This window comes from Lepisosteus platostomus, chromosome 5 (assembly GCF_059453375.1).
Source record: "Lepisosteus platostomus isolate fLepPlt1 chromosome 5, fLepPlt1.hap1, whole genome shotgun sequence".
Classification (NCBI taxonomy): Eukaryota; Metazoa; Chordata; class Actinopteri; order Semionotiformes; family Lepisosteidae; genus Lepisosteus; species Lepisosteus platostomus.
The window spans coordinates 56,678,861-56,698,449 of record NC_142615.1 but is presented as its reverse complement, the minus strand read 5'-3'; the positions used below and the strand labels follow the sequence as shown (position 1 = coordinate 56,698,449).

Sequence of the window (19,589 nt, the reverse complement as noted above, 5' to 3'; positions counted from 1 at the left end):
TTTACTGGTAAAAAATCCGACATAGAGAAATTCTATACAAACTGGTGTCATGAGAGGCCCCAGGAAAGATACTGTATAAAATAAAAGTTATTACAGTTTGTTGATAAAGCACTGATACTCTTTGGCAGGGTTATTTCAGACCTGTGCGCGCGGGACAGACAGCTCTGAGTGACAGCAGGCGACACACCTGGGCACACAGACAGCTTGAACCATCAGCCTGGGACAGAGTTCACCTAGAGCCAGGTGACCCAGGGACCAGGACTGGGAACCCCGAACTCACTGTGTTTTAGTGAGTGAATGTAATTTACCCGAGTAGGTCTCGCGTCGGTTTTAGCCTTTTACGTTACGTTACGTGTTCTGTAATCAGAATGTTTTACTTATCACGGTTTGTCCTGTCAGTGGCTTTTCCTAATTTTAATTGTGTATTTGTTTGCGTATTCGTATTCAGAAAAGGGTGGAACGTGTCTAAAATAACTTTATCAAATGAACAAGCTGACGTACGGAAATCCCGGAGCACCGCGAACATGAGACTCGTTTACAGCATGTTGATCCCGCAAAGGAACGGGAGAGAAAGAGAAACAACATTTCGGCTGTTCAGACATTTTCATGGTCGACACTGCATTGTTTTTATAGTGTTGCTAGTCGAACATTCATCTGATACCGCAGAGCTTTACTGTGTCAATGGATATAATAGTCTCTGGACAGACTCAGTCTTCACAATAGCAAACCACTGCTCTGTTAAAATAGACAAAGACTCTCTGCCTGAATTCCTGTATATTATCATGTCCCAGGTCTGGCAGCCAATTACCAGTCTGTATAGAGCTATTACCACAACAGGTTCTTCTTGACTGCTAACATATTGTAGCGTTTGCAGGTTCTTTTCAGAACAAGGACGAGTGGAGACGCAATTAACAAATAAGCATTAGCTTTAGTCATTTTCAACCACACAAAACCTTAAACAGGATCTACACACACATGTGGAGACTGACGGAACACGTACACATATTTAGGGTGGTAATTACCTAACAACACACTACACTTTTACAGGACTACACAGGGCACTAGAATTACTAGGACATTATTTACACAGGTAGGGTCAGCCGCTGGTCATCGTGCTGACCCTCAGACTCTCCCCGGCTACCACTCCCAGCATGCCCAGCGGTACTACGAGCGCCTAGGGGCGCTTCCTCCTCACCACCAGGCGAGGGCGTTACACTGCCCCCACCTGAAGCATCTGGCGTCTCGCCGACGTCGAACACCCCCTTCAGGCTGTACTCGTACTTGGCCAACTGCTGCAGAACCCTGCGTGAGCGGCCGCTGCGCCGCGGTGACGGCTGGCGACCCACGGACGCCCCACTATCGGCCGGCTCCAGCACCGGCTGCTCCTCTGGAGCCTCCCCACACGGCTCCTCCTCCCGGGCCCGGTAGGGGGCCAGGCAGTCTCGGTGCAGGACCACCACTCTCCCCCGTGTTCGCAACAGGACACGGTAGCAGACCTCACCCACCACGCCGAGTACCTCGGTAGGGGCCAGGCGGTCTCGGTGCAGACCTCACCCACCACCAGCTTATGGCTGAGGCCTTTGCGGCGGCACGGGTTGTACACCCAAACCGAGTCCCCGGGCTGGAAGGCAAGCCCCCTGCAGCGCAGGTGGTAGTACCGCTTCTGCCGGACCCCCGCCTGTGTCAGGTGGGTCCGCTGCCGCAGGTCCCACTCGTAGTCCGGTCCAGCCGGCGGTGCCGACCCGTCTCTGGGCGGCGGGCCGAAGACCAGGTCCACCGGTGTTCGCATTTTCCGGCCCAGCATGAGCGAGGCCGGGATACACCCGGTGGATTCCTGGACCTATACGCCCAGAGCGCAAGGGGGAGGTGGCGGTCCCAGTCCCAGTCCCAGTCCCAGTCCCGTTGGTGCCGGGACACCAGGGTGGCCAGCTGGGTGGCGAGCGTCCGATTATACCGCTCCACCAACCCGTCGCTCTGGGGATGCAGCGGTGTGGTCCGCGTCTTAGTGATCCCCAGGCGCTGGCACACTCTGGCAAAGACCTGGGACTCGAAGTTACGCCCCTGGTCACTGTGTAACTCCTCCGGCACCCCCAGCCTGGCAAACATCCCCTCCAGCAGTGCATCGGCCACCGTGGGGGCACTCTGGTCCGGGAGGGCGTAGACCTCTGGCCACTTCGTAAAATAATCCATGGCCACCAAGACGTAGCGGTTCCCGGCCTCAGTGCGCGGAAACGGGCCCAAAACGTCCACCCCCACCCGCTCCATAGGAGCCCCCACCTGGTGTTGTTGGAGGGGGGCCCGAGAGCGCTCGGGGGGACCCTTCTGCACCACGCACACCGCACACGTTCAGCAGTACCGCTCCACGTCCCGGTGGCAAAGACCCCAATAAAAATGGCCTCGGAGACGCTGCAGGGTTTTTTTACCACCGAAGTGCCCCACGCCCGGCTGGCCGTGCACCGCTCGGAGCACCGCCCCGCGGAGCGACCGAGGCACTACCAGCTGCCACCGTACCTCGCCACTGGAGGGTACCCGCCACCCCTGGCGCAGCACCCCGTCCTTTACCTTCAAGGCCTCCCACAGGGCGCAGAGGGCCTTGACGGACTTTGGCTGCGGGGCGAGCTCGTCTCGTGTAGGCCGCACTCCTGCTGCCCTCCAGCGGAGCACCGGCCCCACGTCAGGATCAGCTGCCTGACGCTGTGTCAGGTCTGGCAGGCCCACCCCCAGCTGCCCCTCCCGGGCCGTGGCCATGGCGCTCGACTCCACCACGGTGCAGGCGGCCCCCTCACACTGCTCCCGCTGGGCGCAGTAGCAGCAGTCCGCGGCCTCGCATTGAGATGGCGAGATCCCGCACAGTGTTCGACAGTGAAGTCGTACTCCTGCAGGACCTCTATCCATCGTGCCATCTGCCCCTCCGGCTCCTTAAAGTGGAGCAGCCAGGTGAGGGACGCATGGTCGGTCCTCAGCCGGAACCGGGTCCCGAACAGATACGGCCTGAAGTGGTGGACCGCCGCCATCACCGCCAGCAGCTCGCGACGGGTCACGCAGTAGTTCCGTTCAACTCTAGTCAAAGCCCAACTATAGTAAGCCACTGCGCACTCCCCATCCGGCCCCTCCTGCGCCAACACCGCACCCACCCCCGAGTTACTCGCGTCGGTATCGAGAACATACGGCAACCGCGGGTCGGGGTAGGCCAGCACGGGGGCCCCCACCAGAGCTTCACGCAACCGGCCAAAGGCAGTCTCACAGCCCGAGTCCCAGTCAAAACGGCGGCCCTTGTCGGTGAGGCGGTGCAGCGGGGCAGCGATGCTGGCAAAGTCCCGGACGAACCTCCAGTAGTACGAGGCCAACCCCAGAAAGCTGCGCAGCTCCGCTACGGTGCGTGGAGTCGGCCAGCCCCTCACTGCGGCGACCTTACCTGGGTCCGTAGCCTCCCCTCGCGGTCCAACAACATGTCCCAGGAAGCTCACCTCCCGCCGCAGGAGCTCGCACTTTGCGGGGGTTGAGCCGCCTGGAGGTTTGTCAAGGCCTGGTTGAAACCCCGCGCATGAACCAGCAGATTGTCCAGATACAGCACACACTGGTTCCGCGGGACAGATGCCAGCACCCTCTCCATCAGCCTCTCGAACGTCGCTGGGGCATTGCACTGGCCAAAAGGCATGACAGTAAACTGCCAGAGGCCCTGGCCGATGGAAAAGGCCGTCTTCGGGCGAGCATCGGGAGCAAGCGGTACCTGCCAGTAGCCGCAGCGGAGGTCCAGGGAGCTGAACCAGGTCGACCCGGTGATGTAGTCTAGGGTGTCATCTATCCTCGGCAGGGGGTAGGAATCTTTCCGGGTGACCTCGTTCACCTTGCGGTAGTTGACGCAGAACCTCCACGAGCCGTCTTTTTTTTTGACCAGTACAGCTGGCGCCGACCACGGGCTCGCGGAGGGCTCAATCACCCCCGCTGCGGCCATCTCCCGGATCTTTTCCTCGGCGGCGGTCCGCTTGGCGTGAACCATGCGTCCCGGTGGGATGTGGATGGGCCGAGCGTCGCCGGTGTTGATTTTGTGTTGGACCAGGGCAGTGCGGGTGCAGTCCTCATCTCTCACCGCAAAGAGATCCTTGTTCTGGGCGAGTAGCTCCTGGAGCCGCTGCCGCTGGTCCTGATCGAGGCCCTCGCAGCTCCGCTGGTAGAGATCCTCAACGGCGCGCCTCGCTTCCACGCAACGCTCGGCTCCCGCCGCCGCCGCCTTGTCTGACTCGGCTGACTCGGGAGCAGGATCCAGCACGCTCGCTCCCCGGCTCACAGGCCTGGTCTGCCCCGGCGACTGCCGCCGCCGCCGCCGCTGCCGCTGCCGCCGCCACCGCCACTGCCTCTTTTTCTCCCGTCTCCGGCAAGCCCGCGTCCCTCGGCCTTCGCCGGGCCTGCCCTCCACCAGGTGAAGTCGCTCCCCCTGCCGCACCAACTCCTGCCGGCTCAAGTCCAAACTGGCCCCCACTCGCTGCAGTAGGTCCAGCCCCAGAATGCAGTCCTCCTGGATGGATGCAAGGTAGCAGGGGTGGCGCACCGTCGCTGCACCCAGACGGAAGGCAAGCACCTGTTTCCCCCGGACTGCAGCGAGCTGTCCCGTCACGGTCCTCAGCCGCAGGCCGGAGGCCTCCCATCCTGGGGGGTTGGTGCCCTCGGTGTTGGGGAGGACGCCCGGCCGGAGTAGGGTTACCGATGAACCGGTGTCGAGTAAGGCCAGGCAGGGTTGGTCCTCGATTTTGCAGTGGAGGTACAGGCCCCGGCTACAGCCGACTCGCCCCACGGTGGCGTGAGGGGCGCCGGTCTTAACAGCGCTCTCCGGAGCGGGGGTTGAGGTATTCGAGGGGCGGCCTTCCCCAAGCTGAGTCGCCCCATTCCCGTTTCCCTACGCCGATCGAGAAGTGAGAGGTTCGGGTGCCCGGCAGAACCGGGCTCGGTGTCCTCTCTTCCCGCAGCGGTTGCAAATCAGCGTGCGGGGCTGTTCCGCGGGGGTCGCTGCCCGGGCTGGCTCCTCTTCCCCCTCGCTGGATTCCTCCGTCGCCGCCTCGGTCAGCCGGCAGGGCGCACTGCGTCTGCTGGCGCTTCCAGTCACCCCGAACACGGCCTTAGCCCGTGTAGCAAGGGCCAAGGCCTGCTCCAGTCATGTTGGCGCGGCCAGCTGCACGTGGCGCCGCAGCTCCTCGGGTGAGAGGGCCTTGAGAAAGGCCTGGAGAGCCATCTCCCGCTGCGCCTCCCGGGGGAAAGTTGGGTATCCTCAGCGGGCGAGGAAAGCGACATCAGTAGCAACCGGGCCCAGTCGCTCTCCTGGTTGGAGCCGCCGCAGGGCCAGCCTCTCCCGCATCAAGTCCGGCGCCTCCTCCACACCGAAGCGCAGCTGGAGAGCCGCCGCCAGCGCCGTGTATTCGCCTCTGTCCTCCTCCGGGACATCCAGGAGTGCCTGGCAGGCCGCTCCTTCCAGCGCCGCCGCCAGGTGGCCGACCATCTCCGCCCGGCTCCAGCCATTCGTCCGGGCCGCGAGCTGGAACTGCACCTCGTAGATTTCCCACGGCGCTTCCCCATTGTAGCGACCTGGTCTCACCCGCGCCGATGGGTGTGGGAATCGCTGATCAGCTCCGGCAGGGAGAGTATCCTCTCTCTGGGGTGCTCGCTGACCAGGAGTAGCGGCCAGTCGCCCCACTTCTACCTGCGGAACCACTATTGAATACCCCTGGTAAGGGCTGTGGCCACCTGTCGCACCCAGGTGTTGCTCAGGCTCCCTATGTGCGCTGCCGATGGGTTTTGTTTCTTCCAGCGTCAGCCGGCACTTAATAGAATCGGGTACTGTCTGCCACGAGTTGTCCATTCTGCCCGCTTCTGACACCAATGTAGCGTTTGCAGGTTCTTTTCAGAACAAGGACAAGTGGAGACGCAATTAACAAACAAGCATTAGCTTTATTCATTTACAACCACACCAAACCAAACACAGGATCTACACACATGAGGAGACTGACGGAACACGTACACATATTTAGGGTGGTAATTACCTAACAACACACTATACTTTTACAGGACTACACAGGGCACTAGAACTACTAGGACATTATTTACACAGGTAGGGTCAGCCGCTGGTCATCGTGCTGACCCTCAGACTCTCCACGGCTACCACTCCCAGCATCCCCAGCGGTTTCTACGAGCGCCTAGGGGCGCTTCCTCCTCACCACCAGGCGAGGGCGTTACAATATCATACAAATTGTGCTTTTCTTTTTAAAGCAAATTTTATGCTTTAAATTAAATAAATTTTATTTATTATGAATGTGCCTGAAATTTATCAGTACTTTAGAGGGTTCTACCATTTTAGACGTTATGCTGTTCCTGTCTGATTTATCAAATGTGTCACTTAAATCTCCAGTCATTTCTATATCAGTCTGAAGGCCTTGAAGTAAGGATTGCAATTCATCCAAAAATGCCAAGTTTTCCACTGGTGATACATACAAGGAAATGAATGTACATTTTCCCCCAAAATCAAAAAAATTAAAATCAAATACCTCCCTCATCTGCAGGTGGAGAGAATAATGTCAGAATAAATACAGGTTTAAAAGTCAGGAGCATTGATAGTCCTATTTTAAAATGACACTAAAATGCTCACAATATATTGGAAAAAAGCTCTGTAAAATGCAAAAATAATAAAAAATCCACTTACAGTATGCTAAAAATGGCAAGAATACTTAAAACAGGTGTGTAAAATTAAAATAAATAAAACAAATTAAAAATACATTCTAAATGGGTTTAAAATTCAGGAATGTGATTGGTCAGATGCTTACGATGAGTGCTGTTGGTGTTTCGTGTGATTTACCGAATTGAAAAAAAAATTCAATTTATAAACGGCAAGATCTCGTATGAAAAAAAAGTTCTTAAGTATCTTTGTTGTAACAGCTGCGCCAGAACTATTCAGATACATCAGAAAAGTACCTGAACTTGACTGGTTTATATTCAGTTATGTGCATTGGGAACGAAAGGGAGACTTAGATGGATTTTATTAGGTTTTAGGAATCAGAAAATTTATTTTTACACGTTTATGCCTACAAGCAGAAATAACTTCCTGCTTTCAGTGCCGTTTTTGTTTTTGCTTGAAACCTCGAACAGAGAAACCCAGTACTGACTCACAGAAACACCCCGGAGTTTCTGTGTTTCTGGGATTTAAGAGGGATGTATGCACCGGTGTTAGGAGTCTGGAAGGAGGAGACGCGCATTCCGCACGGGGAGCGTAGAGCAATGAGCCGCACCTGCAGCTCGCCGAGTCTTGTCCTATATAACCGCAGAGGCCGGACACACACAGCCTCTCCAGCCAGTGTTGGAGTTTCATGATTTCAATGATTTTTCTTTTGAGCAGAAGCTGGGTTTCTTCCTCTAATTAAAGTTATTGGAGTTGTGGTTACTGTGCTAGACTGTTGGGAATAGGGCTTTTATTTATTTTTTTCTGCCAAACAGTCTGCTGTATACGTGAAATAAAGATGAGTGCTTTCTTGATACTTCACAAGAGTATACATACCTCACGAGCTGTATTAAAAAAAAATGAACTGAAAGAAAAGCAATAGGGCTGGAGTTTATAGACTGTGATGCAAATATAAGAGTAGGAAAGGTGGGGACTAGTTCAGGAGCACAACCGCCCCTCCCCTGCCCATTCTCCCAGTAGGGTCTGTTGTAACCTAGTGTGAAATTCAGCTCCTTGCAGTTCAGCTTTTGATCACTCAGCTGAGAAGCCCTGAGAATATGGGGCAAATACAGGAGATACCAACCAACCAACCAACCAGCCTGGAGGGAGAGTTTTTATTCCCAAGGGCTGACTTGTTTTACAACAAACAAACAAAAACCTCTGTTCTGCTGCTCCAGACTTGTTCCACTGGTTTATCTTGTCTCTTGTTCAGCCAGAATGTGACAAATTGTGATCCCTTAATGGAGGAAACTTTAGCTTTTGTAGGTTATTATACCACTTGACAGTGTTACAGGTGTTGGCGGGGGGGAACCCCAGTGATCTCACAGTCTTACATAGACAATGGCCAGTCTGCACAAACCTCCAGTCAGCACAGCCCTGATCCCTGTAGTGTCACCCAGGTCTTCACTGTGGGACAATGATTATTCAGGAAAACCTGAGGAATGTATTCCAAAGCAGTCAATGGAAGTATGTAATTAAAAAAGTCAAGTCTTGATAAGTAGAGTATATTATCTATTTACTATACTTTTACATCGTGACAAACAAATTTCAAATCCACCACGAACACATGCAGCATATTAAAGATGGGTCTCTGCAGTGCACAGGAATCTCAGTTCACTTATAAAAACTTTAGCTAATAAACTGCCTGAAATGTCTTTTTTTTTACTGCTTGTTCTTTAAGGTACTAACTCATTGACATTATGTAAATCAAAATAAGACTATTCACAAAGAAAATGTTATCTAAAAATAAAAGATATATGAAAAATTAATCACAAATGTATCATGCCAAATAATCTCTAGTAATCAAGAGCAATTAAGAAAAGAAAACAAAACCATCTTTTGAGAATGACGGATAGAAATGTAAACACACACACTTACATAGTCTTCAAACAATCCCTCCTCTCTCTTTTTTGCCCAGACTGAAAGTCTTGGAGCAGGCTCACCATCTCCCCTTGACATTCTGTCTTGGACGCATGTCTTACACCTGTTACTTATTGAGAGGTGACTCTAGGTTGAGCTCCCAGCTCTTCACAGCATTCTTCTTCCTCTGATGAGGCCACCATGTCCCAAGGCTCATCTGCTTTGAGCTGTTGCAGTGCCTTTCCTTGTGAATGAAGGTCTGCCCGTTTTCTCCAGGGATGCACTGTCTTGCGGCTATCCATCCCACGTTTTTTGCTGCCATCTCTACCTCAGGGCTGGTAATGAATGGCAGGTGGCATCTACAAAATAAACAAGCAAGCATCTGTGATTGTTTCCAACCCACAGAAATTGAAGTAATATATTATTCTGCTTACTTCTCATGCAGTCTTCTCAAGTCGTTGGAAGGACTGTGAATTGGCCCTCCCGCAGATGAACTGAAAAACTTCTCCGTCTCCTTACACAGCTGCTGACCTGGGCATTACAGCGCAGTTTAGTGAAGTAAAGATGAAACATCTGATAAAACACAAATAAAATGCAATTAAGGCGCATTCCAGATTTTCTTAAATACTGTTCATGATGGAAGCTATGGAGGTGGAGGTCTTTTGCTCTGTATTGACATGGATTTTAATGGGCTTCTATGAAATTGGCTGTGGTGTGAGTGAGTCCTGTGATGGACTGGTGTCACATTATGGGTGATACAGTGCTTTGCACCCACTGCTTGCCAGGATTGTTCCAGTTCCACCACAACCCTGAATCGAGTGGAGGGGTATATTAATGTACCCATCAACTTGCATGTTCCTCTTCTTCACTCAATGCAAAGGAAGCCAGCTGCTGTTTGAGGTTTTGTGCTCTTTAACAGCAATTATGACCATTTTTGTGCCCACTTGTTGAAACGACACTTTCTTTACATTCATTCCTAGACCTGTAATAGCGAGAAAATAAAAATGAATACACCAAACTGTAAAAATCCCATATATGTAATTTATTACTTTTGTTGTATGAAAGTATCCTTACTGTCATGTTCTTTACCACCCCTGGGTGCTGCAGGTGCTTCAGCTGGAGAAAGGCCTGCAGGTAATACAGTACAAGAAGCTGCTCAGGCAAGGTGATGTCTTGCCCAGTCTGTGCAACACATCTCTCTTTGCAACTATCAACACCTTCCAGCAATCTTTCGTACTTGGTTCTGGACTCTGCAACTGTCTATATCTGTGGGAGAGATTAATGCTCATAAACTTTTTTTTGTATTCAAATTAAAAGTACAACTGAAAGAAGTATTAAAATGAAAATGACCTATTTCTAGTAATCTCTTAGCAACATTCTTACTGTTTTTCTTCTGAATATCCTTTCCTTTTTCTTTCTTTCTGTCTCCATCCAGTTGGGGTTGCTTTCCAGTCCCGTGGTTTCTGATGTACCTGTGTTGTGCCAGTCGGGTTCAGATGGAGTTACCCGTTTCCCCCATATAGTCACCCTGCACTTTTTGCACTGGATGCTGTTGCAACTTGCAAAACTTAAATTTCTTTAGTTTTGTTGTTTTGGATCATTGTTTTCTGTTTATGAAATGTTCAGCTCTTGGTGTATATGATCTGTTTTGTACAGGTTTTAGCTTGCTTTGGACTAAATAAAGCTGAAGTTTTTTGGTATTTTTTGTATGCAGATATGATTTTGTGCTCCCTTTTGTGTTTTCTAATATCATGGTGATTGTAGACTTCAGTTTTTGGTTGGTATTTATGCTGAGTTGTGAATATGATGTGATGAGGGGGATTTTTCTGTCATCTGGAGTTTTTCTGTTTAGAAATATTTGGGCCACATTTTTGAGGAAACTTTGTGTGTATCCGCTCGGGTGTAGAGCTTGGAAGAGTGTGTATTTGGCTTCCTCAAAGTCTTGTTGTTGTGTACAGATTTTGTGGAAGTGTAGGAGTTGTGATTTTACCAGTCCTTTGAAAGTATGCTTTGGGTGGAAGCTATCCTTGTGCAGTAAGCCATGTGTGTCTGTATCTTTTAAAAATACTTTGTAAAAAAAATAAAATATAAAATAATATATATATATTATAAAACATTATATAAAAATCCTGTTTGTCTGTTGTTGAAGGAGAAACCCTTGTGTGGTGGTGTCTAGGAAGCCTATCTGGCTGTCATGCTTGGTGTATTTGAATTTAATGGACCTGTTGTGTGTTGTGGGCGTTAATGATTTCTTGAAAAGTGCAATTTGTGATCTTGATATGTGCTGCCTATATGGTTATTGGCAGCACTCTTGCACAGTGGTGCAGAGGTCAGTATTACTGCCTCAGCCTTGGGGCCCTGGGTTCAATTTGAGGCATCAGCTGAAGACTGATCACAGATGCTTGGGACTCTCGTATATATGCTGTGGCTCTTCATTTGAAGAAGATTTTATCTGGAATTTTGTGTCTGTTTAGAGGAGTCTTAGGAAGCTGTCTGAATTCTTAGTACTTAGTTTTGTTCTCCCTGTGTTCAAGTGGGTTTCATCTGGGAGCTCCAGTTTCCTCCCACAGTCCAAAAACATACTGGTAGATTAGTTGGCTTCAGGTAAATCTGGACCTCGAGTTAGTGTGTTTGTGTCGTTGCCCTGTGATGGACTGGTGTCCTTTCCTGGGTGCATCCTGCCATGCGTCTACTGCTTGCAAAGTTTTAAACTGAAATTACAATCTTACTATTTTTACAGTTTTAAATTAACATATACAAATGTATATTGAAGTAGTTTGATTCAGGTGGGGAGCTGCATCAGCATGTGTAATCTGAAATGGAACAAGTAATAATAGGTTTATTCCATGCTAAAAAGAGAAGATAGAAAATACAACTTTTTTTCAGGTGCGAGAAAGACGAGGAAGAAAGCAAAGACTAAACAGCACAGAAGAACAAAAGCTGGGAGAGGGAAGGAGGCAGGAGGGGCAGAGATGCCACTCAGGAAGTGTAAAGTGGAGAGGGTGAAGAAAGGTGTGAAGTCGAAACCTGCAAGAGGTTAGTGTAGATTACATGAAAATAAGTCGGTCATTGAGAGAAGGGTGAACCTAGTTTTACGATGAGTTTAGTTTCTGTTGTCTTTCTGCTATGGAGTTGAGAAACCATTCTTTGAGAACAGAGACCGAGAGCTTAGTGTGATCATGGCCATTTGAGGTGAAATGAGAAACTACAGACTTGGAAATATCTTAGGGCTGTGAAGGTTAAAGATGTTCTCTGAAGCATTCTCCTAGTCTCCTTCTGGAGAACAATCAAAGTCAGAAGTGTGGAACAAACAACAAAACACACAGACCACACACTGGGACGTAACATGTACGCTCCTTCACCTCCTCTCACCACTGTGCTCTTGTGTCAAACAGGTCGTACAAAGACCGCCATTCCTTATATCTTTCCCTGAACCTGCCCGTCACTTCCTCACCTTCCAGAAGTGAAATATTCAGCTTCCACACACCCTTCCCCACAGTAACAGCTGTTGGAATAGAAATTGTACATGACAGTAAACAATGGTCAGAGGAAAAAAAACAGGAGTTAAGCCTGCGGTTGTGCAAGTAAAATCACATATCAAAACAAAATCTATGCTTGAGGCTTGGGTCCCATTAGACTTGTGCCATGTGAAACCTGCCCTCCCCTGACTATGAAGTTTGAGGGCATCTTTCAGTTTAAAATCTTTTCATACCATTTACAATAATATTAATGATCTATCAAATTGGACCCATCTCATGCCCCTCATTCTGCCCTCTTTCTAAAAGGCAATTAAAATCCCCAGCTAAAACCCACTGTTTCCCATCCCAATAAATAATCTCTCAATTCCTGAATTAGAACATATTTGTAATGTGGGCAACTCGGACAATACACAATTCAAAAGTTGAAATTTGACATTCATGAAACCCAGATACACCACCAGTGCTCTCCCTGGTTTCACTACAAGGTGCGGACGTACTTCTACCATCTTATTTTAAATTAAAACAGCTATACCATCAGATTTATTCTCATTGGACCTACTCCAGATTGATAGGCACAATGTCCACAGTTCCTCCATATCCTTATAGCTGTTTTTAAAAGGTTAACCCACATTTCTGTAACAACACAATATCATTTATATAATTTACCTTACTCACAAATGATAGTATAGTCCTTGCCCTTAACTTGGAGCGAATGCTTCTCACTTTTATGGACACGATATTAAGAGCCATACTTATAGTAGGACCAGGGTAGACAAAGCTCTGGCTATTATCATTCAGTCGGTGACACCTGCTATACAGGCCTCCCCCCACCATTTGCTTTCTTGTCTCCTCCTCCACCACCCCCACACTCCATAGGATGGTTCTCCACCTGCCCTTCTTGAGTCTCTGGTTCTAAAGCTTGGTCAGTAGGATCACATATCTGAGATATCTAAACCCCTGGGAGAACCTACCTGAGGACTCTGAAAATTCTTCCCTCACTTTTCCACTCAGAGTTAAATCATTTTCTAAATCCAATGTCTCAGCAGACCTTTAGACTGCACCCTCTGTTCTGTACATTCCATTTGAGTGCTTTCAGTCTCCACAGGTGGCAGGCGATTTGGAGAGATGCTACCAATCAATTCAGATTCCACCTCACTTTTTGCAACATTATCATTCTCTTCTACCCCACCCTTATCCCCTTCACTCCATTCTGAACCCTCACTCTCCTTTTCACTAATTTCTTAAACCTCAACCACATCCAGTTCCTGATCCAGAACCACTGCTCCAGCCTAAATACCTCTTCAAACTCTTCCTGTTTTTGCATCGGTCTTCCCAGTTTTGTTCTATTTGCAAAGAAATTTGGACAGTCTTTAAACACATGACCTTCACACTCACATAGATTGCATTTCCTCACGCTTGTACATTCAGTATATGCATGTCCAATTTCCTTGCACTTACCACACACTACATTTGTGCAGGCATCCACAAAGAGACCCAGCTCCCCACAACTCCTGCACAGTTTTGTCTGTGCTTGGTAGAACACAAAACCTCTATTTTCCACCTAATCCAATCAAAGAAGGAAAGCATTTAAAACTGCCATAGTTTACTCTCCATGCACAGTTCCAGATGCCATCATCATCCCAGACTTTCTGAGGTTCACCTTTCACTAAACAATACTTAGTCAACCATGTCACAATATCTTCCTTCATCAACATCTCATTAAACATGCAAACAATCACAGTCCTATTAGAAAGATCCATCAGCTTCTGCCATTCAAACATTCCAATCAGACCCACATCTTTTTTCTCCTCTACTTTTATCCAAAACTCTTCCAGTAACTTAACCAACTTGAAACCAATGTCAAAACCAATTCCCTTCTGCAAAGTGATTAAACAGTTAACATCCAACGCCTTAATCCCTAACACCTTCCTTGAAAAGTCCAACCGTGAAATATCACCCGAGTGAGCCGAGCCCTCACCACTCTTGCTGTATAACAGCATTACAAATGTATCAAACTCAAATGTATCTCAACTTCTGGGTTTAACCCTTCACATCTCCAACACTGGGTAGAGACTCTGTGTATCTGGACTCAGCGGTTAAATAGGACAGGACTCAGGGCGCAGCAGGTGCGACTCATTGCTCTGCACTGCCCGTGCGGAATGTGCGTCTCCTCCTTCCACACGCCACCGCCTCCATACTCCCCAGCGGCAATAACATTTACTACATTTATTCTTCCCTCTTAACCCAGAAAACAGATGCGGGCTGGAGGGGCTTAAATACTGCACCCTGCCCCACGGTAGGGCGTCTGATGTTGAGTTTAACACGTGCAGCGGCGCTTGTAATTATCGCCCTGCTGCTGGTACTGATTAGTTCTCTTAGGGGGTGGTCTGAGCGGGTTGGTGGTCGTGACAGCGAGCACATCTGGGTCCAGACTTCCGAAAACTCCTAAAAGTGAATTTCTAGATTCCTGAAAGCCATGTTAAAGTCCCCCATCTGTTCGTTTCAAATGCATCAATTAGAAGAGTTCGGGTATGTTTCTGATGTACTTGAATAGTTTGGCATTGTATCTTGTTAAATATGTTACAAGTAAAGTTTAGCAACTTCATATTCAAGCGAGGTTTTGCGTGGATGCAAAAACATTATATGATATCTATAACACACGTGAAGAGTGAATCTGAATTAATCAGAATACCTCACTGCACCAGAATTGTTATTTACGTATTTTTAAAATACATCTTGTGCATCTGAAGACAGAATAAAACCCGGAACAGTAAAAGAACGACAGACCCTTAAACTGTCTGGTGATATTGCTGCACAAGATTACAATAAAACACGTTATTGTAAAAAAGTTAAAATTCGTGAATTAGTTTTTTAATATTAAAAAAAACATTTACTATGTATGCATTTAACTTACTTTTATAAAAAACATTACAGTACGGTTGATGAAAATTGTTGGTCAGCACTCTTGTATGAACTATACTCTACCAGCCTTTTAAGTCATGTGTCAGAAATATAAAATATATTTCTTTATTAAAATTTGCTCAAGCGCTACGAAAAAGAAAAAACTGTGTTTATAGTCCCATATTATCTCGGGTTTTTTTTCTATGGGCTCTTACGGTTAGGATTCCTGATTTCCTAATAACATAGAAATGTGTCTCTTACCTTTTGGTGTCCAAATGATCAGTTTAGTGTAGAAAAGAGCACTGTAAAACCCCGTCAGGCGTGCAAAACGTATAATAAAAGAGATCGCTTTGTTTCTGGTGTTTTAAGAAAAGGTGATAACCGCTACACTGCGCGACATGGGAAGGGGTGAATTGCAAGGAGTGTTGACCTTCGAAAAAGGACTCGTCTCTGGAATATATTTCCACATTTTGAAGAGATTTTCTCCATTTCTGTAGTCTGACTCCCTCTATTGCTAGAGAGCTGTAGAATCTGGAATCACCTATCCAGCTCTGGGAACAGTGGGTAGCTGAGTGACTTTCTCATGAGCATGGTATATGAATCCATCAGATTAAAGACACTGAGCATTTGAATAAAATTAACGATAGTCTGTCCCAGCTCGCCGCGATGGTATAGTGGTCAGTACTTTGTGCTGGGACCGCAATACCCGCGCTTTGAATCCGGGTGACAGCAGCCCAAGACAAGAGAGTTTCCTTCGTCTATGTCACTTCAGTGAAGGGAAGAGGGGACATATGTGTACAGCAAATGGTCATCGAATTGATGTGTTGCCCCATACAAGCAATGTGAAGAAAACACTGCTTTATAGAAGAGCACAGTCTGAGCTTATTGTTGGTAAACTGGAGACCAGACCAACCTCTTCTCTGAATAGAAGAAAAGGACAGGAGCCACAGTATTTAATATAAATAACAGATTTCAACTTTCTGTGGCGCAACTAGTACCAAACACTTAATCTGGGGGTTGTGAATTTGAGCTCCACGCTGGTAAGAAACCCTATAGGTAATGATAAATTTACATTTTTTTCTAATAAAAAGTACTATTATAAAACTTTTCCCAATACCAGTTTTACTGTGAGTTTGCAGGTGACATGTTCTTTATAAAAATAATCTTTCGTATGGGATCAATAACCGCGCCAGAACAAATATCAGAAAGAAATGGCCAGTCACTAAGGAAATAAAGTGAAGTAGAGACATAATCAGAAAACCTACATATAGGAAATGTTAGTCACTTTGTATATGCTTTAGCGTTTTCTTTTATATACCGAAAAAAAGTTCAAGGCATTCTAGTCGCTGTACTCCTCGTAGATAAGACGAAATCACAATACAGTACAGGACACGCAGTGAGGAGCTCATGCAACGAATACATGACAAGAGTAAAGGCACACTGCACATCTGCGGAACATCACATCCTAGTTTATTGACAGTGGCACTGGAAGACTGGAAGCTAGCAAGTCTCAGATCACTTTTTTATTAAAGGTTCAAGAAAACCTGAATACCTTTGCAAAAGACATTTCAGAATCCCAGTCACATCCAGTACGATTGCTGGATCTTAGAATTCAGCTGAGCTATAGCACAGATCTGCAGTCCACGATTAGAATACTTTAGGTGCATCGTGTAAGACCGCCCAGAGCATTTCTAAAACAGGATATACATTTTCGTTTTGAAATGAGATATAGGTAGAGTGAAATGGTCTGAGTCCTAAGTTTGAACAGTTCACAATAGACGAAAAGAGGTAATTACAGACTCTTTCGAAATGTAAGAACATTAAAGCTGTGTGGACCTTGTCTTTATTTACCTATTTTAATTGTTTTTTAGAAAGTGTAACTATTATTTTATGTGTCCCTGACGATTCTACTGAATCTTGTTTATATTGAATCTATTTTGTTGTACAAATAAAAAGTAAAACACAAAAACGTTCCATGTGTGTGCTTCCGTAAAAATAAAATGACATCAAGGGCACTATACGTAGAGGTGCTACGTAGTAAAAATAAAATCTCTACGCGGGCGCTATACGTAGAGGTGTGAAGCCTGCTCCACAGAAGAACTAAATCAAGAGGTGTTAAAGAAGTCGAGATCTCGCCATGAGAGGGGAAGCATCTCAGAAAAATCAGGTGCAGTCGGTTCCACGCCTTTTACTAGAGCGCTCGGCCGGGTTATCCTTGAGAGCAGCTTTTCAGCACTTGTAGTCCGACTTTGTGACGCGTGGAAGCAACTGCACCTCCTTTTTCTGAGATGCTTCCTCTCACTTGGTGAAATATTCACTTCTTTGGCCCTCTGAATATAGTTCTTCTGTTAAGCAGGCTTCAGACTCTGTGTATATATATAGCGTCCGCGTAGAGATTTTATTTTTACAGGAAGACGCATTCCGAAATGTAACTCTCCAGTTTAAGAAAAGCTTGAATGCCATATTTTATACAACGCAAACAGTATTCTAATTGCAGACTGCAGATCTGTGCAGCAATCGTACTCGATTTAACTGTGATTCTGAAATACTTCTAGTAAAGATATTCAGGTTTCCTTGAACCTTTAATTAAAAAAGACTTCGCTTCCAATCTCCGATGTCGCTGTAAACTCGGACGTGATGTTCCGCAGATGTTCAGTGTGCTTTTCTCTCCTCACTGCGTGTTCTGTACTCTACTGTGATTTCATTTAGATTATCTACGTGGAGTGCAGTGACAAGATCGCCTTGAACATTTTTGGTTTGTGAAAGGAAAAACTAAAGAAAATACAAGTGATGAACATTTAAAATAACCACAGTACAGCTAGAAGAAGAAAGATAAAAGATGATTTATAATGACATTCACAACATATTTAATTAAAGCACAAATGCCTGAACAGGGACTTGAACCCTGGACTCTCAGATTGAAAGTCTGAGGCCCTACCGACTGAGCTATCTGGGCTCCAGAAGATAGTCGACACTATCGGGATCCTCACAAGTCACATGTCTCTTCTTGTGCCGAAGCGCAGTCATACAGTACCTGACCCGTCTGGAATGTCTACCGACAGACTTTATCCAGAAGCGACGGCACCACTCCCAGTAGAATGAGAGAGAAATACAGTACGACATGAGGAGTAAAGGGGCTCCCACAATTCATCTTTCCTCACATTACACATTTTTTCACTAACATTTTGACCTTTTCACAATCAGATTTTTTCACATTTAATAAGATCTTTTAATCAACAACATTTAAGAAAGAAAACAAATGGAACATTTTTTGGAACAATAAACAACAAAAAACTTTCAATGCCTTGGTTGTATACGTGTGCACACCCTTTATAAAGGGGGTTGCAACTGTGCTGAAATTTAACCAGTCACATTCCAGATCATGTACAAAGGTTATTTGCCTTTGCCAGACATCAATTGTATTGATTCTGATTAGTTCTCATTTATATCAGCTGATCTCATATAACCAACCGATCTGGGAGAACAAACGTTCAAACTGCACAGCGGAACATGAAAAGAAATCCGACTGCTGGTTGTCAGCAAAGAATGTTGTTACAAATTATCCACCGAGCTGTTTTATGTATCCGGCCACCTCTTTCCTTCCTACTTTGCAGTGAGCACAATTCTTTCCGTTTCTTCTCTTGTATGTTCTTTTCTATTGTACTGTCCCTTTCCCCCATGTGGAGATGGATTCACAACCGAAACCCTGTTTTCACCCTGTGTTTCTGCAGGGTCAGTCTGTATGAGGAGTGGGTGTTCCACAGCTCCAGTGGTGCAATTGGTCAGCGTGTGGTACTTATACGGCAGTACACAGCAGAGCTATGCCGAGGTTGTGAGTTCAAACCTCACCTGGAGCAGTATGGCCTGTGTCTTTAGCTACTGAAAGCAACTGACGAGTTTAGGTGCTGGAGATGAGGTTTAAATTAATTTGAAAGAAACAAGTAAAGGTTTATTCTATATCACACCCAAAGAAGGCTCCACTGCTGAAACATTGTTTCCTGCTCGTTTCAGCATGGAATAAGTAGTTGCAAGAAAATCAGCCGCCTGAATAGGGACCCTGAGATGAAAAGTTCGATATTCTACTGACTGGGCTATTCCCATCTACTCAGTTTCTTTCTGAAACACCGTTTTTCCAGAAATACTTACAATTTGTGAAATTTGAAATACAATCTTGCTTAAAAATGTAGATTATTTTTTCCCAAAAACCGTAAATGGAGAAAACCGACCCGTTTGAGTCTCTGTGGTACAATCGCTTAGTGTGGTCAGGTTGGGACTAAAATGATAGTAAGTTGCTGGTTCAAGCACAACCTGGCATGCCTTTCTCACTGATCCAACATGAACATCATCTAGGGAAGAAGTGGCATGTAATGTTTAATACATTATTGACTTTATTGATAATTGGAGGGAATGCAAATGCTTCGCATGTATCGAATTACAGCACGTAACAACTGAGTACCTGAGTCGATATCACTGGGCATTTCCAATAATGACCAACATCAGCAACTTCCAGGAAAATAAGATTCACACACTGAGTTTTATCTTGGAATGGAGGGCGGAAGAATTAATTTATACTCCCGTTGCATCTTGAGCTAAACTATTTTAAAAATATGACGTAGATTTGTTCAAGACACTTGTAATCACTTGTAGAG

General features: G+C 46.6%; 2 non-coding genes and 1 pseudogene across 2 annotated transcripts; 1 reads left to right on the top strand and 2 right to left on the bottom strand.

The window, feature by feature from the left end:
• Nucleotides 1–130: 130 nt before the first annotated feature.
• LOC148669921 (uncharacterized) lies at nt 131–7,238 on the bottom strand (annotated as a pseudogene).
• Nucleotides 7,239–17,823: 10,585 nt separating this feature from the next.
• On the bottom strand, nt 17,824–17,896 carry trnae-uuc (transfer RNA glutamic acid (anticodon UUC)). The gene has a single exon. It is a non-coding gene; the product is annotated as a tRNA-Glu (tRNA).
• Nucleotides 17,897–18,703: 807 nt separating this feature from the next.
• On the top strand, nt 18,704–18,797 carry trnai-uau (transfer RNA isoleucine (anticodon UAU)). The gene is made up of 2 exons: nt 18,704–18,741; nt 18,762–18,797. It is a non-coding gene; the product is annotated as a tRNA-Ile (tRNA).
• The last annotated feature ends 792 nt before the right edge of the window (nt 18,798–19,589 follow it).